The sequence below is a fragment of the Ceratotherium simum genome, chromosome 11, assembly GCF_057802395.1.
Source record: "Ceratotherium simum simum isolate JZ-2026a chromosome 11, ASM5780239v1, whole genome shotgun sequence".
Classification (NCBI taxonomy): domain Eukaryota; kingdom Metazoa; phylum Chordata; class Mammalia; order Perissodactyla; family Rhinocerotidae; genus Ceratotherium; species Ceratotherium simum.
The window spans coordinates 57,920,317-57,945,468 of record NC_141910.1 but is presented as its reverse complement, the minus strand read 5'-3'; the positions used below and the strand labels follow the sequence as shown (position 1 = coordinate 57,945,468).

The following is a 25,152-nucleotide window of genomic DNA, read 5'->3' as shown; positions in this document are numbered from 1 at the left end:
CGCCCTACACATAGATGGCACTCAACGTGTTTCTTGAATAAATTTTTTGAAAGAATAAGTAAATGCCTACAAATCAATAATAAAACTTGTTAAATTTTTTGAAAGAGGCAATTAATAGATAAAACATATGTACAATAATCAGAAAAAAAAATCGGAGAAATAGAAGTTTAAAGAAGTAGATTCTATATCAAACTTATAAGTTTGGCAAAAAATTCCAAAATAATTTTTTTAGGCATTAATGAAAGTGAAGAAAAACTCTTATATACAGCTACCAGTGGTGTTCGATGTTATAAAATGTTTGGAATGCAAAATGGAAAAAATATTGTAGTTGAAAACGCACATACTCTATCATGTAATAGTTTAAAGGAGATTTAAGTAATGTAATTTATAGGTAAATTCCCTAGAGAAAATCTTGGACATTTGCAAATGGAGATGTATTTAATGAGAACTGTTGCTTAATTTTTAATAATAAAGGAAAATTCAGAAAACTTACCAAAATTCAATCAATATGAAAGTGCATAAAAATTTAGACTATTAAACAGCATCAAAAGTTAGTAAATTTTATATAGACATTTGAGGATTAATCAATCTTAAAATAATATAAAGTTATGAAAATAGGTTATAGAAAAATTAATTTACCATTATATATGTCTTATTTAGTATTTTTTACCTAAGCTAAAAATCACTAAACAATACTATAGTGTTTACAAAAACATATATATGCAGTAGAACAATAAGAATATGGAAGGAAGAATACTCATCAGATTCATGATAATGGTTGCATCTGAGAAAGATGGAAAGTTATCTCTGTGGATGGGAACACATGAGACTTTAGCTCCACTGTGCTTTCTCTCTTTCTCTCTTTTTAAGAAGAAAGAAAAAATTCTGAAGCAAATATGGCAGTACTAATATTTGTTTAGTCTGAATGAGGATACATGGGTCTTGTACCATTTTATTAACTTATTTTTGTCTGTATTAAGAAGAAAATAAAGTGTTACAGGATTAGTTCATTATTTATTAAATCATTTTTATTTGCCAAGCAATGTGTTAGACACTGAATCACAGAGGATGGAACCATCATTTTGCATAGAGAAGAAATTTAAGCTGGAGCTGAATGAGAGTTTACTATGAAAAAATGGTAAGATAAAGAAAACAGAAACATCATTACTATGAGTGAAAAGAACACAGATATGTGCATGCTTTTTGAGGTACACTAACATTGTCTTAGTATAGACAAAAAATAATGTCATACTGAAATTCGTTCAAAGAAAATAACAGGTGGCTGCGAATGGGGAGTTCTCAGAATATTTGCTTGGTTCATCATTATTTTTAAGACACTTTAAAAATATTTTAATATATGGTAAATGACTCATCCAGATTTTAAAAAGTTTACTTTATATCTCTGGTTGCAATGTTGCATAGTAGACTATGGATATTAATTTAATAATTGACTTGGTGCTTTTATGATTCAACTGCTTCCTTTAGACGTGAAATAAGTTCTAATGTTAGGACAGAACAAAATTGATACACATTTCTTACAAAAACAGAAAGGAAATATAAAGTTCAACACACCCAACATGCCTCTGTCTGCAGGGCACTCTAGGAAGATGCAAAAAAATAACAAATTTATTAAAGGAAGGGAAGAATGTTAGAAGCATAAGCATTTAAAAATGTTTGTGAATACGATACATGGAATAATTGATTCATCAATTGGATTTTATGGAGAAAACTTTCTTCAAACTACTATCTAGATCCATTTGAAAATGGTCCCCTTTTTCTGATATCAACTAGGGAAAGATAATTTATTCTTCAAAATACTTTAATTATAGTGCAATTACAGAATCTAATCCAAAGAACATAGAAAATTAACACTTATTCTGAATTTTGTTGAGTGTAAAAACCAATTGTTTTTCCTTGGGTATGGCATTTTGGCTCTTACTTCCTAGCTTAATCGCAAAATACTTATCTTTGTTTCCCCAGAATTGATTGGTGAACTAAGGCAAATAACTATAACTCTAGCTTCCAAAACAAATATTATGACACTTCGAACATTGGGTTATTATTTGGATCTCTTAGAATGTAAGTCTGGGGACTCATTTTACTCATTATCTTTTATTAGCGCTGTAGATTGTCCCAGTATGGTGCTTGAGTAAATAAATGTATCTTCTTGAAATATGACTGGTGTAACAAACAGAAAGTACATTATTTTTAGCACATGTCGTGTATGCACTTATGTGAATGATGCATACAGTTTGTGGAAATTGGTTAAATGTTATACTAATGTTTACTACTCCATTGACAAGAATGTTAATTACCGAAGAATCAAAAGTTGGCAGTCTTTGGAAAGCACTGCTGCTGGGAAAGAGCGAAGCAATTTGGAAACAGAGGATACCAGTTGAAGGCAGGGTATGAAAGGAAAAGAAAAGGGAGGAAATTGTGGAAATTAATGGGAAAAAAGAGAAAAATCAAAAGGCACATCATCTCCCATCCCGGGAAAAAGTGCCAACCAATGAAGAAACTCTGCTTCACTTTACTAACAGACCAAGACACTCTCAATGCAAGAAACACAGCAACACAACCAAGTCCCTCACTCCAGTTGCAATAGAGACTTTCTCTATTGATACTTTTGGAAAATACAAGACTTAAAAATGAACAAAACTGGAAAGTAACATCCTTACACAGCTACTATAAGAAGAAAACAGAAAATGAGAATTAAAACATTTCAGCTGAAGAAAATATACTCCCGAGCAACAACAAAGCAGAAGAAAACAAAATAACAGTGGCAAAAACTTGTAGCAATATCCAAGAAGAATTAAGCAACTTAAAACAAGCATTTGCAGATATGAAAGAGGTCTCTGAATCAGATATTTTTTAAAATCCATTAATTAATTAATGAGAGGAGAAATGGAAAAAAACCGAGGAAGATGAGAAATGAAAATTTTGCACACCCAGAAAGAAAGGAAAAAAATCGACTTAGTAATAAAGCATAAATTACAAGGTAACTAAGGGAAAGTAGATTTAGTGGAAAATATACTAAGGGACATTGAGAAGTAGCATGAAAAGAGCCAAGATAAGAATAGATTCATAAAAGAGGTAAAATGCATCAGATAGAAAGTGAGAGATATAGAAAAAAGGCAAAGAAAATTCACATATATGTAACTGGATTTTTTGTAGAAGAAAAACAAAACAATGAAACATTATTTAAAATTATAATCCAAGAAGGTCTGAATCTACATAGCAAAAGGGCCCATTACTGAAAAAACTTGACATAGAACATTCAATCCCAAAATACATCCTAGTAAAATTACTGGATTCTAAAGATAGAAGGAAAAAAAAAGTTTTTTGAGCATCTTGGCAAAAAGACCAAGTCACTTACAAAGAAAAGAAAATCAAGTTAACATCATAATTCTAGACAGCAGCATATGAAGCAAGAAGAAAATGGAGCAAAATTAAAACAACAAAAACAAACAAAACTTTAAGTACACAAAGTGCTAAGCCAGGATTTTCAAACTAGCCAAGCTGTCAACAAACATCAAAGCAATAGACATGCAGGGACTCAGAGATGACTGAACACGCAAGCCTTCCCTAGGAATTCATTGGAGGATGAAGTTTATTCAATCAACAGAGGACTTTGAACCTTTACCAACAGAACCAATGGTAAGCAAATAAATGTATTAATTGTAGATACAAGATTAAAACAAAAATGGGGACAAGAGTGGATAAAGAGTAAAGGATGTTATAAGTTCTCACACACTAGAAATAAGAGAATTTTAAGAAGGGGAGGAGAATTGAGCAAGATAGGAGAAATTAGAATAATCTCATTGATTACTGCATAGCCAATAGATGGAAATCAGATGATAGAAATTAAAGCTGACAAATCAAATAGGAAAAGCATAAGTAAGGAAAGAGGGGGGGCTAAAGCCATTCCAAAGAGTATTTTAAAATAAAGGTACTGCTATATATACACAAACAGTCCTCAATATGAAAAGTTTTTGTTTTTTTTAAAGAAAGAGAGTGAGAAAGCAAGAGAATGAGTACACAAGAGTGAGATTGAGAACAAGATTGAAAATGAGAACAAGATCAATAGAGCAAGAGAGAAAGACAGACAGAGATGCAGAAAGACTGCAAAGAGAACCACAGTAAATAAAATGCACACAGAAAAGTAACGTAGAAGAACACGATTTAATTGAGACTAAACATATCAGATATATCAATAAATGTGAATTTGTTTTGTTTCCTCTGATAAATCACATTGAGAGCATGTACTCTGATATAATATGTTGAGAATGATAGTTTATCTCTGTTGTCCTGCCCAAAATCCATAACTACAGTCTTACCATGAGAAAAATATCAGACAGACCCAAATTGAGGAACATTCTACAAAACACCTGACCAGTACCCCTCAAAACTGTCAAGGTCATCAAAAACCAAGAAAGTCTGATAACTGTTACAGCCCAGAGAAACCTAAGAAGACATGATAACTAAATCTAATGTAGTATCCTAGATGGGATTCTGGAATAGAAAAAGGACATTAGGGGGAAACTAGTGGAACGTGAATAAAGTATGAATTTTAGTTAATAATAATGTGTCATACTTGGTTCATTAGTTGAGACATTACAATAGTAATGTAAGATATTAATAGAAGAAATGATATGTGGTATACACTCTGTTCTATCTTTGCAATTTTTCTCTAAATATAGAACTACTGAAAATTTAAATTTTAAAAGGATAATAAGAGAATATTATAAACAAACACTTTTACAATAAATGTATCAACTTAGTTAAAATGGACTAATTCCTTGAAAGACGCAAACTACAAAAGCTCATTTAAGATGAACTCAATAAACTAAATAGAATTATATCTGTTAAATAAATTGAATTTATAGTTTAAAACTTTCAAAGAAAAATTTGAGTCCAGTTGGTTTCACTGGTGAATTCTACCAAACATTTAGGGAAAAATACAACCTACGCTAAAAAAAAAAAATCTTCCAAAAAATAGATAAAGAGGAAACAGTTCTCAATTCATTTTATGAGGCCAGCATTACTATGATATCAAAATCAGACAAAGGCATTAAAAGAACAGAAAACCATAGACCTCATGAACATAGATTTAGAAATTCTTAAGTTTCACCAAATAATATAGCAATACATATATATAGATATAACAGTCAAGATGAATTCATATCATGCATTCAAGGTTGCTCAACATTCAAAAAGAATCATATATAATCCACCATATGGATAGAAATAAAAAGATCAATATTTATAGAGGAAAAAAGCATTTGCTAGATCCCAACACCTGTTCAGAATAAAAGGTCTCAGTAAATTAGTAGAAGGGAATTTCCTCAATCTGATAAAAGACCTACTTGTGGATACTTATAGATGAAAATTTATAGTTTTCCTCTTAATATTGGAGACAAGGCAAAGATGTCTGCTTCCACCGTCTTCTGTACAATATTGACTAAAAGTCCAAGAAACTGTAGCAAGGCCAGAAAAAGAATAACCGCTCTAATAGTTTATCTCCTTTGTTTTCCTCTCTCTTTCATCTCCGTGGAAGAAATGAGAGATAGGCAGAGACTGAGAGAGAGAGAGAGAGAGAGAGGCAGGGGTGGGGTGGAGGGAGGGAGATTTTCTCTTTTCTCTGAAGCTTAAGCACCAGCTAAGAACACCCAGTCCTACCTACAGCACTTTTCAAGGCATTTTTTCAAAGACATTTACCTTTATTTGATGAATTAAAATGGCAGTTAGAACAATATTTTTACTTTTCACAGATAATGGAAATTTATCTAGAAATCTAGGTTAATCTCTCCTTTCCACAGGCTGTGTAAATGCAGGAAGCAGCTCAGTTGATCGTTATAAAGTTGGGCGTAACTGCCGTTTAGCATCACGATTGATAGAAAAAAAGTACAACTACCTATTAAATACACCCGCTGTTCACCTTCATGCCAGGAATCCTTCTCAGAAATTCACTCTTTTAGTGTTTTCTAACTGCTAGTCATGACCCATTAATGGCTCAAGGCTGTGACATCATTTTTAAAAAATGAAGCAGGGAAGAATGTATTAGAAAAGATAATTTCAGTGTATCTCACATATAGAAATATTAATAACTGCTTTCTGAAAATTTTGGCTTGGTCATATATATATATCCAAGTATATATACACACATTTACATATAGCAGTTTTGTAAAACAATACTTAATTTATTTGTTATTCTAATTAGCAATAAAAATGTTCAAAATAGGGGCCGGCCCTTGGCGTAGCTGTTAAGTGCGCGCGCTCTGCTGCTGGTGGCCCGGGTTCGCATCCCGGACGCACACCTATGCACTGCTTGCCAGGCCATGCTGTGGCAGCGTCCCATATAAAGTGGAGGAAGATGGGCACAGATGTTAGCTCAATGCCAGTCTTCCTCAGCAAAAAAAGAGGAGGATTGGCATGGATGTTAGCTCAGGGCTGATCTTCCTCACCAAAAAAAAAAAAAATGTTCAAAATAAACTACATTAGATGTTTGCTAATTATTTGAAAAAAAGTGTAAGATTTTCCCCTGCCAATAGCTAAATGAATGCTTTTATAATCAAATTGAGAATATATAAGTATAATTATTTTGATTTCCATTGTAAAAATGTTTTACTCTGGACTTTATATTTTTGTAGTAGAAGGTTTTCTTAAATTTGTATTTGCGTGGTTGTTTTATGCCTCCCAAACTGGTAAATATGCCTCTTGTGGCTGCATATCGTGTAATAAATACTGTAACATAGCCGTAATGCAACTTTACCTATTCAGAATAGACTAAACAAAGAATTTAATAGGTTCTCAGAGCAGCCAAAACAGTTATCACCAATGCATGCACCAAAATCTGTGTACGTTATTCCTGGAAAAACTTTAGGTTCTCATATGTACAGACATACAATGTGCAATGTACAAATGTGGCTATCCCTATTATATACAACATGTATTTGGCTAAAGAGATTCCAAATATACTGTCTAATAGAATGTTTTTTTCAACTATTAAATGTTTATTAGGGGGAGGGGTTGAAATGAGAGATACGTTTTCAACACTTTCTGTATTATTTTAACTATAAAAACCAATAAAGAGCTGTCCATTTTGGAAAACAGAAAACTAAATATGTGTGTTTCACTTGAACCTTGTGTAGTTTAGGTTGAAATGAAAAGGGTAAGTTTTTTGTGTGTGTGGTAGGATATATATAACAGAAAATTTTCGATTTTAACCATTTTAAGTGTATAATTCAGTAACATTAATTACATTACAATGTTGTACAAACCATAATATCACTATCTCTAAAATCATTCAAAATAGGCACTCTGTACTCATTAATCAATAACTCCCTATTATCCCTACCCTTGGCCCCTGACAACCTGTAATCTACTTTCCGTCTTCATGAACTTGCTTATTTTAGATATTTTATATAAGTGGAACCATAAAATATTTGTCCTTTTGTGTCTGGTTTATTTCACTTCGTATATTTTCAGGGTTCATCCAAGTTGTAGCATGTATCAGTACTTTATTTTTATGATGGAATAACAGTCTATTATATACCACATTTGCTAATCCCTTTATCTGTTGATAGACCTCTGGATTATTTCTACCTTTTGGCTATCGTAAACAATATTTCTACAAACACTGGCATGCAAGTTTTTGTTTGAGTCCTTATTTTCAATTATTTGAGGAATATACCTAGAAGTGGAATCACTAGGTCGTATGATAACACTATGTTTAACATTTTGAGAAACTGATATTTTTCCACAGTGGCTATATCAGTTTACTTTCCTACAAATAGTGTACAAGAATTGCAATTTCTCCACATCCTCTTCAACATTTGTTATTTTCATTATTATTGCCATCCTAGTGAGTGTGAAGTGGTACCTCATTGTGGTTTTGACTCGTATTTCTCTAATGACTAATGATGTTGATTATCTTTTTTATGTGCTTATTGGCCACTTGTGTATTCCTTCTTTGAAGAAATAGCTATTCAGGTCCTTTGCCCATTTTTTAATTGTTTTTTTTTTTTTTGTCTTTGAGTTATAAGAGTTGTTTATATAATCTGAATATTAAACCCTTATCAAATATATGATTTATTTTCTCCCATTCTGCAGTTTGTCTTTTCACTTTATTGATAGTGTTCTTTGATGCACACATATTTTTTTTAATTTTGATGATGATCTTGTTTATTTTGTTGCTTGTACTTTTGATGTCATATTTAAGAAACCAGTGCCAAAGCTAAGGTCATGAAGATTTCCCTTTATGTTCTCTTCTAAAACTTTTATAATGACGCTCTTAAGATTAGATATTTGATCCATTTTGAGTTACTTTTTCTACATGACATAAGTTAAGGATCCAACTTCCTTCTTTTGCATGTGAACATCCAGTTTTTCCAGCACCATTTGTTGAAGAGACTGTTCTTATCCCTTTGAATGGTCTCAGCACCCTTGTTGAAAATTAATTGACCATATATGAGGGCTAATGTTTATAGTAAAAGGAGAATAACACAATCAGTTCTAATACCTGTTATATCTGAGAATCTGGAAGCAAAACTAGAAGGAAAAATGCTAGCATAAGTATTCAGCATTGATAAAGTCTAGGAGTAGGGATCATTTAGAGTAAAGACAATCAATTCTGTAATAACTCAGTAAACCCAAACGACGAACACTGGCAAGTCCTGTGCCAATTCCCTAAAATGTAAAGAGGAATGCATTTTAAACAAACACCTGAAAATCAAGCCTAGATTATAAAAGTGGCTCAACCACCTGAAAATCAAGCCTAGATTATAAAAGTGGCTATGGATGGCAGAGATTGAAAAAGTACAAATAATTAGAAAGGCAATGAGAACTCCTTTAATAAGTAAAAACAGTCACAGAGAAAGTAAGTTTTATTTCTACCTCTTGGTAAAACTTTCTCCCAGAAAACTTAGGAAAATGTCATTATATAAAATATTGGTTTGAAAAATACATTAGAATATGGGTCAGGCTGATAAATTATACTGGAAATGGCATAACTGAAAAATGTTATGTCTCATATAGCTACATCAAATGACTATTTGTAGAAAATTAAGCCCTATGCACTTAAAACTGGATTCATTTCTTTCTGATTTTATTGAACAGGATTTACCACTAGAGTGGACACTGAGGGACCTTGATTTTTTTTCCATATCCTGTCACAATTTTCTTTGACACCTTAGAAAGTAATTTAAACTCAATAAAATGAAGATAATTGCACTTACCTCACAGAGATGTAGAGAGCCTTAATGAGATCATGTCTACAAAGTAATTCAAAGTCTTTGGTTGGTAATATAAATAGCAAGCATAACTATATTTTTCCAGATGTCTAATAATGATAACTATAAATATGATGAACTGAAAAGTTAAAAGGCTGCCAGTAAAAGTAAAATGTTTTCATTTTAATTGCTAGGCATTTAAATGTTCCCTCTTGCATGTTTGGATTATAGGAAATGCACAGAAACATTAATTATGAGTTCCATTTTTATAAGGACATGTCCTCCAAGTTTAGACTCAAGAGTACTTAACTTCTAGCCAAATAGGGAAAAACTGAACTACCTCTTCTTTGCAATTATGTCTAATAAATCACTGTAGAAGTTTAATAAAATAAATCACAGCATAAATTTTAATGAAACCTATACACTACTTCTTCAAAATGTTTCTTAATATGAAATAGAAGATCATGACTTTAGTTCCAAGTCCCATTACTCAATTGTCATACCTTCAGTGTGTCTTTATTCCTGAACTGATAAGACAAATACTAATATCCTCTATTCAGTTCCTATCCTGTTAAATATTTCTCAGTGCAGAAATACTTGTAATCAGACCCAAACTATTTTTAAGTTCAGAGCCTACACTATATTCCTACTGCTGTCAACCATTTGTGAATTAAAGTACTTATCTTTGAAACTGAATTGCATTTTACATTAAATGAGCCAGAAAAAGCAATGTTGATTCTAACGGGAACAGGCATGATAATCTCCTGGCAAAGATGCTTTTCAAAATACTGATTCTTGGCAGCTATGGTGGTTCACTGTCTACTGTACTTGGTCTTGGGATAGGCACTGCAGACAGGACTTTGAAATGAGACCAGACATTAGGTCTCCATTCAATAAATGCGAGAGTAAAGGAGGTCACTCTCTACAGCATCCCGCAGGGTAATTGCATCCTAAAGGAAAGCAGAATTTCTTGTCATGTCCCATGAGGGCCGTCTGGGTTGCATTGATCTGACTGGTTATTGTTGGATCTCACCCAACAGGTTGTCAGGATTCAATAGTCCATCACACTCCACACACACAAATAAGAAAAGCAGGCTGAGAGAGAAAAATTCCAGTTGCTGCTTGGAATAAGAAAACAAGTTTTATTTTGTTTTTAACTTCTGTCTGTAATCCATCAAAATTAATGAGTTCATTGCTGTATATTAAAGTTAAAACAACTGCATTCTTCATTTATCTACCTTGACACTGCTTAAATAAACTTTGTTTCTCAAGAAAACCTATACAGGAAATGTCTCTTTTCTCCAAGTCAGACATATACCTAGTAGCTACCAGAAAAATTCTTTAGGATTTTAGATTGGCAATTGTTACTGATATTCAAATAGAAAATCACCAAAAGTTTGCCTATACATGCACACACACACATAATACACATACACACACACACCACTCCAAACCACCACCATCTCCCATCTCCATCTCCATCGGTATTACCATCAGCTGTAGGAATTAGGGTTTGGATCTGCCTCAGATGAGAGACAAGCAGACCAGGAGAAAATAGGAAATCCTCATTTGAAATGGAAGTTTTCTTCCGTAGCAGAGGATTAATCTTCTCAGAATTCAGGAGACAGGAGTGAGAAAAAACACCTTTCGAGTGAAGAAATGAGCCAGGCATTCTATGATATTACGCAAGGGCATTTCCTTCATATTAGAAGGAAATTAAACAAAGAGATATACATCTTTAATTAAACGCAACTTTTATTTAAAAATTGAGGGGAAAGAGGAACTTTCTGCTTAGTTTCTGGTAATTAACCATTGATGTAAAAAACACTCAAGTAAAAGTCAATTGTATTTCTATATAGTAGCGATGAACAATTCAAAATAAAATTAAGAAAACAAGCCACTTATAATAGCATAAAAAACTTAGCATAACTAGTACTAAATTTAACAAAAGAAGTGTAAGACTGATACACTTAAAACTATAAAATATTTGAAAGAATTCAAAGACTTAAATAAATGGAAAGACGTCTTGCGTTCATGGATTAGAAGATGATTGTTAGGATGGCAGTACTCCCCATACTGTTCTGCAGATTCAATGCAATTCTTATCAAAATCCCAGCTGAATTTTTTCTCCCAGAAATGGACAGCTTGATCCTAAAATGCACATGGAAACTCAAGGGACCCAGAATAGTCAAAACAATCTTGAAAAAGAACAAAGTTGGAAGACTCACACTTCTTAATTTCAAAACTTACTACAAAGATACAGTAATCAAGACAATGTGGTACTGGCTTAAGGACAGACATATGGATCAAGTAAATAGATTGAGAGTACAGAAATAAACCTATACATGTGTGGTCAATTGATTTTTGACAATAATAACAAGGCAAAATCAATGGGGAAAAATTAATCTTTTTAACAACTTGTGCTGGGATAACTGGATATTTACACACAAAATGATGAAATTGGAATCCTACTTCATAAAATATACAAAAATTACTCAAAATGACTTGAAGAAAAACATGTAAGGGCTAAAACTGTAAAATTTTTAAGGGAAACCAGGTGAGAAAATTTTGTGACCTTGGATTTGGCAATGGTTTTTTCAGCTATGACATCTAAAGTAAAAGCAACCAAAGAAAAAATAGGTAAATTAAACTTCATCAAAATTAAGTCTTTGCGTTTCAAAGAACACTATCAAGAAAATAGAAAGTTAGTCTACAGAATGAGAGAAGGTATTTGCAAATCATGTATCTGATAAAGTATAGTATACAGAAAAAAAATATATATATATAATCTTATTATTCAACAATATAAAGACAAATAACTCAATTTTAAAAATGCACAAATAATTTGAAATAACATTTCTCCAAAGAAGATGGACAATAAGTATGAGAAAAGCTGTTCAACATCATTAGTCAGTAAGGAGATACAAGGCAGGGGCCGGCCCGGTGGTGCAGCGGTTAAATGCACGTGCTCCGCTTCGGCAGCCCAGGGTTTGCAGCTTAGGATCCCCGGTGTGCACCGATGCACCGCTTCTCAAGCCATGCTGTGGCAGCGTCCCATAGATGTTAGTCCAGGGCTGGTCTTCCTCAGCAACAAAGAGGAGGATTGACATCGGATTTTAGCTCAGGGCTGATCTTCCTCACACACACACACAAAGGAATGAATATTGATACATGATGCAACATGGATGTACCTTGAAAACATTATGCTAATTCAACAAAGTCAGATATAAAAAGCCATATATTGTATGATTCCATTTATATGAAATGTTCAGAATAGGCAAGTTCATAGAGATAGAAAAGGAATTAGTGGTTGCCAGGGGTTGGTGGGGTAGAGGGAGAGTGGGGGAAACAGGAATAGAGAGTGACTGATAATGGATACAGCCTTTCTTTGGGGGGTAATGCAAAATGTTCTGGGATTAGTTGGTGAATTTTATGGAATGTGAAAGATATTTCAATTAAAAAAATCTTTGGAGAATCATATCAAATTACCTCAGTGAAGGAATGTTGTACAAGGGCACATATAAATCATCCCACTCAAACAGGAGTGCAAATGATTTTCAATTCTGTCCTTTTTTCTCCCTGTACCCCAATCAAAAATTCTGTGAAATAAATGTTCTGGGAATTATAAACTTTTGATATAAAAAGTAGACATTAGTCATATTTTCTGGTATTAGAAACATATAATTTCTTTGTGTGATGGTGACTATGATTTGCACTATTAAATACTACCTTTTTCTTGATGAACTTTCTTCAGTTTGCTTTGTGGAATCATACTCTTGGGTTTCCTCCGCTATCACTGGCCAATCCTTCTCAGTATCTTATGCTGGCATCTCTCCTTCTCCCCGACTTTCCTACGGTTGAGTGTTTCAGAGCTCAGTCTTTCCTCCACTCTTTAGCTCTATCTGCATTAACTCTATCAGTGATCACACAGATTCTCATGGTTTTAAACGTAATCTACGTACCAATGCCCCACAAATTTATACCCCTAGACTAGCTCTCTCTTCTAAACTCCAAGCTGATGTATGTAACTGCATACTCAACAATACAACAGAATTTTTAATAGAAAACTCAGACTTGACATGTTCAAAACTAAACTCCTGATTTCTCTCCCCTCCCCCCACCACAAAAAGAAACCCTCTGTATCAACCATAGTTTTTGCCAAGTCAATTTATGGCTACCTCGTCACTCCAGTTTCTCAGGACAAAACATTGAGTCATGTTTGATGCTTTCCTTCTCTCATATCCCATATCTAATCTGTTAGGAAATGATGTTGCTTCTGCCTTTAAAATATGTCCCAAATTTTCCCACTTCTCACCACATTAATTGCTTCCTCTCTGGTCCAAGCCACCATCAGCACACCTCTGGCTTTACTATAATAACTTCCTAAAATGTCTCTCTGCTTCTATTCATTTTCTGCCCCATAATCTATTTTCACCCTAAAAGCCAAGGTGATCCTTTGAAAATATAAGTTAGTTTATATCACTTCTCTGCTCATAACCTTCTAATGACTGCTCATTTCACTCAAGAAGCTTAAGGTAGTACAAAAATGTGTTCTTCTTTCTTCTGGCTTGAATTGTTTATGAGAAGAAATGTGTCTTAATTCTTTGGTTACTTTTCAGAGTCTTTCCTTATCACTGGCTTTTAACAATTCGGTTTGGATGTGCGTGGTGTGGTTCTCTTCTATTTGTCCTTCTTGGGGTTCCTTGAACTTCTTAGGTCTTTGTGGTTACGTCTCATCAAGTTTGGAAAATTTTTCACTGTTAGTTCATCAAATATATTTTCTGCCCAAATCTTTTCCTCTTATTTTTCCTCTTTTGACGTGTATGTTAAACCTCTTTAAATTATCCCACAGGTCACTGAGGCACTATTCATTTTTTATTAGTTTTTTCTTTGTGACTTAGTTTTGATAGTTTCGATTGCTCTTTCTTCAAATGAACTGATTTTTTCCTGGTGTCCAATCTGCTGTTAAGCCTATCCAATAATTTTCTTTTTCACTGAAGAGTTTGTATTTTTCAGCTGTGGGATTTCTATTTGGTTCTATTTTGTAGCTTCAACTTCTTTATTGAGATTCCATATTCGTTACCTCATTATGTCAAAGAATTTTGCAAAATATGGAGTGATCAACAATAACTATTAAAAAAATATAATAGAAAAATATGTTGAATTCACACTGGCAAATATTAAACAAAAACAAAGTATTGCTATTACAAAGAAACAGTATTTTTGATTTGACATTATTGATTAAAAGGACAATCGATTGATTTAGAAATTATTGTGTGGTTCATTTCACATTAAATCAAATTATTATTAGCTGGTCTGATGTAGAAATGACTAACAAGAAATGTCTACTGGGGTGATTCTTGATGCCCTGACACAAAAGTGCATGGCCAAAAGTTGTGTGACAATTGGGAATGTGTCCTGTGTTTCCTAGAGCTAGAAATACTGATGTAACAAAAGAACTACAATATTGGAATTGTACAGTGCCAGAAACCATTCTGTGAAAATTACTCAAATCATCAGATATACAAAATTATAAGAGGAGAACTCAGTTTTCAGAAATGTCTAGTCAAAGGTGATTTTCTACATTAAAAAAAATATATGTATATATATATATGCATATATATGTGTGTATATAGATATGAGTAGATATATACTTTATTTTCTGTTCAACAAAATTTTTATTAAAAAACACAAATTCTATTTCATTATTTTGTTTTATTTTTTGTTTATTTTTGTTTATCACTTATATACGTTCAATAATATTCTGAATCTTACAACTAAAATATAAAGAAAATTTATAGTTTTCCCAAATTTGACTACATCTTAAAATTGTAAATGACATTTCCAATAACACATTATGAAACTGAATCAATCTTTCCTAAAATATCAATTATTAAAGGAAATTAATTTATGTCACTAGAGGAAGATTGAATTGACTTTGTATTCTCATATCAGAAATTATAATTACAAAATCATTCTCAAGTAAAGGGACAATTAAGGAAAATGTAGCCAAAATAAAAAGTAGGAAAAATAAAGAATAATGTTAGAAATTTTATAAATAAAACATTATATTGTTTTCCTGGATTTTATCATGATTATGTTATTTATTGTAATTTCTTTTGTCATTATGAATAAATGTTTACTAATTTGATATTCTTTTCCCTAAAGAAGTGTCTGTCAAAATTGTATATGCTTCAGGCCACAATAGAACAGAATGAGAAAGAACTCATAAAATTAAGCACACTTCTAATGTGGAAATGAAAATAAAAATATAATTCGTAATCCAAAAAAATATGAATAAATATTTAGCAAACAAATGTCAAAATTCTTTCCCTTTCTTTTCACCTGTATCCTCTTCTCCCTTCCCCCTTCCTCCCCATCATCCTCTTGTTGTCCAGAATTCTCCAAATTTTCTGCAGTAAGATATCACTACATTAATAACTTTAGCTTTTAGAATTTTTAAAACTAAGCTATACTATCTAATGAGGATGAAGACACCAATCACAGAGAACATGCTCTTAGTGTGTGGGAAAACACACAGACTGGAATGCTCAACCCACCTCCACCTCCAATTAGCTGTATCCCTTTGGACAAGTTATTAACTCATGGATTTCACTTTCCTCCTCTATATAATGGAGCTGAGAGGGGTTGTGTGTGGGGGATAGGGGGTTAATTTCAAATAAAGTAATGCATAAGAAAGTACAGGGAAAATAATTACATTTCTGTATCTTTATTGCTTACTTTGTGTCTCAGTAAAAGCTTCTTATGAAAAAATTATATAAATATTAGAGGAAACTGAAAAAAAATAGACAACAGATACAAAGATAATATTTTTAAGTCAGATGTTGAAAGAAAGATGATACCTCCCAAGTAAAGGTTGTCAGATAAGAGGGGAAACTTTCACAAAGTAAAGCAAATTAAATAGACACGTTCTTCATAGTTCCAAAGAACATCTTGTGAAAGATGCAGAGAGAGAGCTAAGCCCTCTGGTGTCCCAGTAAGCACATGGCTGAGTATCCCCCAGCTGGGGCTGCTGCGAACACTGAGGCCTGGGGTAGATGACCAAACACCAGGTCACGGGGAACATGAAATTTAGTGATAGGGTAGAATTTTATTTTATCTTTGGCATCCATTTTCTAGTCACTTGACACTGTTCCCCAAAGACGTCAGCAGAGCATCTGCTCTGTTGACAGCATGAGCAACTTGACATTTCTTCTGAGGAATGAACTATTAGGGTTCTTGGAAGGCATGATAGAACCCTGCAGGAAGCCCCACAGCTTTGGGCCACCTCCACAAGTTGCCTCCCAAACGTCATGGATACAATTACATTTATATTTTTCTCTTAATAACTAAGTGAATGGCTAAATCACAGCCTGCTTCTAATACCAGATCTGCTCTAGGCACAGTTCCTAGCATTCTACATTGGTGGCAGGCAGAGACGAATGAAAAGCCTTCTTTACAAAGCATGCATGTCTGGTGCAGGCCTTAGGGCGGACATGGTCCAGACAGAGTTGATTACCTGTTTTTATCACATTTTCTCATTACCAAGACATGTTTGAGGTGACTATTCTGCTTATTTCTTGAAAAAAAAAAAAAAGGACATCAAATGCCTATGTCAAAAACTTTTAAACCACACAAGAGTATGGTATAATGAAAAATAAATCTGCCTTTGACTCCAGATTTCCAGGATAGACAACAAAGTTAATCAGCATCACCAGGTTCTTATGTATCCTTTAATCAACACTTACAGATTTACAGCATGATTTTCTTAATGACTGTTTTGTATTACATTGCATGAAGGCACTTTAAAAAAATTTCTATACTGTGTGGCATTTATGTTATATCTAATACTGTATTGATAAAGCTACTGCAATGAACATCCTCACATATTCATGGAGAGCCAACAAAATTCGGTAAGAGCCTAGAGTCTGGAGTCAGACTACCTAAAATCAAATTTTGGCTCTTTTTTTTTTACTAGTTTTGATCTTGAGCAAGCCACTTTACCTTTATTTGTTTTAGTTTCCTCATAAGTAAAATGAAATAGTAATAGTGCCGGCTTCACAGGGCTTTGTGAGGATAAAATGAGTTGATGAGCACATGCACAAGCGGAATACCCAAGTCAGTAGAGATGTGCATTTTAAAAGGTATCACATATGTCTATGCCCACCAATAGAATGTGAAAGAGCCAGTTTTCATTCTATAATAACAGAACATTCTAACATATAAATAACCTTTGCCATTCTGATAGGAAGAAAATTGCATTTCACTGCTGTTTTAAATTTCATATTTTAACTATGGGAAAAATAAAAGTATTTATATGTCTGTGAACCATTATCATTGATTTCCTGGTGACCTCTCTACCCCTATTTTCTTATCCTTTTTTTACCATTGTGTTGTCCACTATTTTCATACTGATTCACACAAGTACACTACATCTTAAATATGGCAAGCATATTTCCTCAGTTTGTTGCTTATCTGTTGACTTTGATTTTGATATTTATATCAGGCCAAGACTTTACAAAATAATCTATTTTAATAATATCAAATCAAATTTACCAATATTTTTCTTTATGACTTCTGAGTTTTTTCATCTGCTTTAGAAGACCTTTCATCATCCTTTAATAGAATGGGACCAAGAGCCCGAGGGGAAAATTGCCCTATTTAGACATTCTATTTGCTTTAGAGGTGATTCTGATGATCAGTGGGAAAAAGAACTGTTTTTGCAAAGGGAGATTGGATACCCATGTGAAAAAAAAAGTAGTATGGCTCCTTTGTCATAGTACACACAAAATCAAATTCTGGGAGATTTTATATCTATAGATGAAAGTCACAACTTTCAGAAGATAATATAGGAGAATATCTTCATGACCTTGGGATAGGAAAATAAAATGAAAGAAATAAAAAACCACTACCCATAAAGGAAAGAGTATAAATTTGACTACCAAGAGTAAAAACAACTTTCATTAAAAGCTACAGTTAAGAGGACAAAAAACCAAGCTGCTGAGTAGGCGATATTTAGAACTCATGTAATCAACAAAGGTTTTATATCCAAAACATATAAAAAATGTCTTCAAATCAATAAGAAAAAGTATGGCATTGAAATGTAGGCCAGACGTTTAAACAGGAACTCCACAAAGGAAGATATCCAAATGGCTAACATGAAAATGTGTGAAGAATCATCAGTAACCAGGGAAATGCAAATTAAATCAAAATAAAATGTCACTGCATATCTACTACTAAAGACTGACAATACCAAATGTGGTGAGAATGTCGAACACATTGCTAGTGGAAATGTACTATATTGGCAAACAGTTCGGCATTATCAAGTGAAAGATGACGGTAGCTTGGACAGTGTGGGGAGTTGGGGTGGTGAATGGTAGTCAAATTCTGGATATATTTTGAGGAGAGATTATAAATTTGCTATTGGAGTGTGTGTGCTGAGGAAGAGAAGGGTAGAGTGAAGAATAATTCTAAGGTTTGGTCTGAACAAATGGATGGATGAGGTTGTAATAACATTAGTGTAGGAAAACTGTAGAAGAGCCTTTATTTTTCATGGAGGTGGGGATGGTTCAGTAATTCAGTTACTTACCATGTTGATTTGAAATGTCAGTTATGAATCCAATTGGCGATGTCAAGTAGGAAGTTGCATATACAAGCCCAGAGTTCAGGGATAAGGTCCAGGGTGAGGAAATATACTTGCGAGTCATCAACAAGAGAAAGTATTCAAAATTATGTAACTGGAAGTAATCATCAAGGCAGTGAACAAAGAGAGTGAAGAGAGTCAATAAGAAGACTGCCGTTGGAATTTAAGTGCTTGTGGAGGTGAGGAAGAACCAGCCAAGGAGATGGAGGAATGGTAGTGAGGTAGGAGGAAAGCAGGGGATTGTAGTAACCTGGAAATCAATTGGAGAAAAAACGTTTCTAGCAAGAGACAGTAATCAACTGTTAAATGCTGTTGATAGGCCAGGTAAGACAAGGATGGATAATTGATTATTGATTTAGAAATGTGGAGGTCATTGGTGACCTTAAAAAGAAAATTTTCAGGAGTCTGGTGGAGGTGAAATACTAAATTAAGAGGGCTCAACATAGAGAGGGAAGTAACCAGTAGTAGTGAATATAGACAACACTTTTGAAGGGTTTGCTGGAAAGAAACGGCAACAGCAAGAAAGGGAAGTAGTATAGAGAGAATAGGATCTGTTCAAGAGGATGGGAGAGATACAGCAGGGAGATAAAATTTAAGGTACAGAAGAGAGCAGACATTGAAGTAATATCCTAGAACGGGCAAAAGTCATGAAATCTCATGCGCAAGTTGAGGAACTTCTGTTAGAACCAGAAGACATTCATTTATGGTAACTCCAGAGAAGAACGATCACTGGAGAATGGCTGTAGATAGGTGGTCATGTGTAATAAGAGAAGCTCCGGAAATGTCATTTCTAATCACTTTTATTTTCCAGTAAAGTAGGAAAGAAAGACATCAGCTGTATGTGGAGAAAGGGGAAAAGGGTTACGAGGTTTTAGAAGAGAGAAAATAAGATATTATCTTCCAGAAGAGTGGGGAAGTGAATGGGCAAGGGAATTGTATTGAGAATGAGAGGAAGCATTAAAATAGTAATTTGCACAGATTTTTATGTAAATATGCAGCAATGTGATTTTTAAAATCACAAACCAGATTTATTTTTTCCTTTATATACTAAAATTATTTATTGTGTTCAGAAAATATTTGATGAACCAGCCACATGTGGTCATTGTCTTCAGGGAGCCTACAAAACTTTTTCTCGTCTGAGGTCCCCTTGGGAAGCTAAATAATTATTTCCATTGCTTTACTACTGAGAAAGCAGGTTTTGATTCATTCTTTAGATATTCATTTGGAACATACAAACACAAAAACTATACAAAGAAATTTAATTTCAGATATATTTCATTTTAAAGAACATTATTCTGATGTTATTTCAAACTAAACTATCGATCTATTGCTTATTTCCTGTCCTTTTAAGGGCAAAGAGAGCAAAAACAATGTTTTCAACACCACTTAATCTTCAGGTTCTGGAATGGTGCTGGCACATGGTCAGAGCTCAATAACTGTTTGTTGAACGTACGAATTAATAGAAGGAACATAGTAAATCAGGACATACTACTTGAAGAAATCCCTACAGAGAAAAAAGAATCTCACATATTTTCCATTTCTATATCTTACACTGTTTTGTCAAAGTGGAGACAATAAAAGTTGGATAAATTTGATTAACCTATTCAAAATATTTTGACTATAAGACATATATAGCCCCAGAATATCATAGGAGTACAATATAATGAAACTCAGAATTTTGCTAGATATTGTTTAAAAAGATTAAGAAAAGTTCTCAGCTCACTGAATTTCAGTCTTCAGCAAATAAAGAAAATGTCATTAATTATTAATGAAAGCTTTTTCACTTAATAATCTGTGAATTGTATGTGTAGAGATGAATTGGTTGTTAATAAAATGCAAGTATGAAAGATAATACACCCACCCATTAAGTTTGCTGAACAAAGTAAAGTTCTTACCTCTCCTGGGAATGAATTTTTTTTTTTTCAGCAAAAATGAATTGAATATTGTTAAAAATGGAGAATAATCGGACATGGATGAGGAAGTTATGACATTGACACATATTCCTCTATAAATACTGAGATTTAGTCTGTGCATCATTCAACACATATTTTTTAAAAATTGAGTTAAAGGATCTCATATCAGTGATCTAGGGAACATAATGTGAGAAGCATGATAAATTAAATGATTGATTGTTCATGTTTTAACGCCTCGCATATCTACTGATACCAAAAAAAATGGCTTATTTCTTTAGACTCATTAATTATAAACTTAAGAATCATTTAGGGATTTAAAGAAAAACAACTTGCAAGTTAATCTTTTGTTATCAGTTTTTGAATAAATTATTAAAGAAAACTGGGGAACTGGTTACCTATGGAATCAAATATTTCAATTTTCTCATGTTGACTTCAATGTGAAAGTTTACTTATTTATTAAATACAAGCTGTTGTGGTAACTTGTTTACCTTTTAAATACAAGCTAAGGTACTATTTTTAAATTATGAAAACATTTGTAAAATAGATTTTATAGATTTGAACAATTAAAGTCAATATATATTGTACTATCAAAAGGCAAACTTCTATATAACTGAATTGGGTTATGCAATGGCTTTTTAAAATTTGTAAACATGACTAATTCTATTTTATTGATTACTTAGTAAAGTAAGATCATGCAAATATAATTTACCTTGTCTTGGTGCTAATCCAGCCAATACTTGGAATAAGCATACAGTTTTCTGTAGATGGTATCTCTTCTTGACACAGTGAAAAGACAACTGGTAAGTATATTAAAATCATTTTCCTCTGAAAACAATGGTGGTTTCAATAAATTATTCCTACTCGTTGACTATGACTAGAGTCTCATAAGTTTCAAGAATGAAATTTCTGGTGGCAGCCTCACATTGCCCGAATGTGCAAGTTAAGGGACCCCGGTCTTCTCTCTTGGTTTATTTTGTTTAAGGGGAACTCCATAAGGATAGACTATGTTTCTAAGATATCCAGATTTCTTTTTAGATAGAATACTTTAAATTACTCAGCTATAGACTTAATGTGCCCACCATTATCCTCAGCACTTCTAAATGATGCCTCGGTCATCATTTATTGGACCATTTTAAAGATTTTTGAATGCCTGACCTGGCATTGACATGTCATCTGTGTTTCTGTTTGAATTAGCTCCTGATTTTAGTCTTGCCTTTAAGGCTATGAAGTTAGTAGCACAGTTTTGCACCTATTATCCTACAGTCCCCACTGCTTTCTCACTACGCATCACTTTGTTGATTGGGCAGAATCCATTGTATTGCTCCAACATGGGCAGAGATGTTCCTCAAGGAGAACTTGACCTTCCTATAACTTCTTGCTATTGACCATTCCCTAAATTGAACTATTCCCAAGAACCGCATCACTATGTCCACCTTCATGAAAAGGGGCCAGCTTTCTCTGTGCTCTATGCACAGCCAAAAGAAATAAAATACATGTGTCTTCTCTGGTCAGCTTGTCCCTCAGTAAGAGGATAAAGGAGGCTGGCTACCTGCATCCAGTTCACTTAGACTCACCAATAAAGTGACTTACTTCACTTCTCTATGGGAATAGTAAAGCAGAGGGGCAAGAATTGCTACAATTATGGGACTTTAACTCTATGTAAGAAAACCTCAGCTTAGGAAGAAGTATCCTCCCCCAAATATTCCATGTCTTTCTGTCTCAACTCACTGGGCTTAGCCACTAAGTTTATGGTCAACCAAGAGTGTGGTTATTCTTCTACCATGAAAGAGATCAACATTACTGCTCTACTCTCACAAAATTCCACTTCCTCAATAATAACTACTCTCCTTGATTGTCTTCTTGGGTATACCACTAGATAATAAAGATTTTGCTACTAAAAAGTCTAAAATTGATTACAACAGTGCAGTTACCAAATCTATTCTATATCCATACTATATCTAAGGCTAGATTTTTCCAATGTTCCATCCCAAATTATTTCAAGCCACTTTGCCCAAAACAGTCTATCAGAGATTCTGTAATGGGATCAAATGACAATATCAAGATTGATGTGAATTCCAATAAAGTTATAGCCCAAGTTGAATACAAATCACCTTCCATTATCAGATTTTTCAAAATAAAATTATGTGCAAAGCCAAAGAAAATAAATTAAAATATGCAATTCTCTAGTCAATCTAAAGAAGAAAATGTTAAAATAAATTAAAATCTCCTGTCACCATATCTTGTTATATTTCTTCCCCCAAACAAGAAGTCACATATTTCTATGTTTCTTTAAAAAGAGATATTCAAAGGAGGGAAGAAGAATGAGGAGAGAAGGAGGAGGAGAAGAAAAAAGAGAAAGGAAAGGAAGAAAAGCATGTTCCATGTTCTCATTCTCCAGGAGGGTAGATGTGATCCCACTAATTGAGGACAACATCAGAGGCTAATTTCTAGGGATTCTTTTTGTTGCCCATACTCTGGCCCTAGCAAAGTACCAGAATGGAGAATAATGAGCCTCCCTATCATTGGTCCTGATAATCTTCAGAACATCTAAGTGCCTGCTTTTTCCATTATCAAGTATTCTTTCTACACTCTGAATCTAAAACATTTCTACTGATGCCACTTTCTCCCGACAGCAGGGTGTTTGTATTGATGACTGGCAATCCTACTGGCAAAAACATTGGTTTATAATTTGGACAACTCCAGTTATTTGCTCTCCAAAGAGTGCTTGACCACATTCAGTCACATTTGGGTGTCTTCAATTTCCTAATATCCCTAAACATCTATCAAACTAATTCTGTCTGTTCTTCCAACTTGAGTGTTGCCCTCACAATATTCCTTGGAGTCCCACTTGATATATAAATGTGTTCATTGTTTAGATTGCTGGGAAAACAGCTGTGCTTAATTTTTTCTGTTGAATGGTCTTTTACATGATTCTTTGTAATATATGTCTCAGACCTTACGGGGATCCTCTATAATAAGAAATGTGTTGCCTTTCATTTCCGGTTCTGTCAAAACATGTTCTCCTGAGTAAGGTAATCATGTCTAAGAGTTATTTTTCTCTCAACCCCATGTCTACCCCGGGTCTGTATTCTACCTATTGAGATCTGCCTATTTCCCCCTCTTTCATATGTTTCATCCTTTATCTTGCCTTAGATTTCTTATTTTGTAAAATTTCCATGACATATTCCTTGAGAGAACAGTTAATAGCTATGTCTTTACTTATAATAATCAATTTAGCTTGAAACTCACTCAACAATAATTTGAGCATTTCATACTAGTACTCCTAGTCTTCTCCTATTACATTTGTTTAAAAGAGTATATAAGCCGTTATTATAATTACCACAATCTTCAGGGAAGCAGTTTTCTATTAGCTCTTAGTATGTACTCTATCTGTAGCTTTGAGACGGCATTTCTCAACAGTTTCCTGAGTCCTAACTGCATCCAGAGGAAATATTTCAATTTATCTCTGTGATCTTCACTATATTCTTCTGTTTCTCAAGGTTTCTCAAGCACTGATCACTTTTTCAGGCCTGGTTATCAAAAAACATTTCTTCCTGGTCCAGCCAAAACCTTAAAAGTAGTTAAATCTTGGTATGTTGGGTCTTAAGTACATTTTTTATCCACTTCGTTTGAATTATGGCCTCTAAAACCTTGAATTTCTTTGAAGTATATACCTTTTCTCTTTTAGCTTGGTTCCCATAGATCTTCTTCAGTTATTTTCAAAGATAGACTTTTCTTAAAATACCATCTCATATTCATTTAAATCGTTCTTCAGTTTCTCTACCACTTTCCTATACCCTGACACTGTTTCCACACTAGGGTAATTCTCAAGATTAAGTCACCCCAGGTATAAGCTTTCTTGAATAAAAATAATTGAAGAGGTGGTCCAAGTATTTGTGATCAGCTCTCCTCTAACTCTATCCATGTGAAGGTTATATGTTCAAACCTGGCAGGGGCCTCCATTTCTATTTGTCTGTTCATTAATAAAGTCTACCAGATTTCAGTAGATAGGACTGCTATTTGAATTTCCAGTATTCACAAGCATAATTATCAACTCATGAGGAGTATAATTTTAAGGATGCATTAATGCAAGAAAAAAAAATAAGACATGAAATTTTCTAATTGGTCTTCCCTCAGCCCTGGTGAAAGATAGTAGCTACAATCTCAAAGCTTTATTAAAAAAATCACTTAGTGACCTACAGACCTGGCTGAGAAACAAAACAGAAGTTACTAAGTGCACAGAAGTTATTCTAAACTGGGTATCAACAAATTTTAAAGAAAACTATGAAGATAAGACACCATGTGACTTGGCTTCTTCTAAATTTCTCCACATGTGACTTTAGACTTCACAGTTCTTAAGGTTCAC

The 25,152-nt window shown here is 33.6% G+C and overlaps 1 pseudogene; it reads left to right on the top strand.

The window, feature by feature from the left end:
- Nucleotides 1–3,603: 3,603 nt before the first annotated feature.
- Nucleotides 3,604–25,152, top strand: part of LOC101398981 (E3 ubiquitin-protein ligase Mdm2-like) — a 41,446-nt pseudogene continuing 19,897 nt past the window's right edge.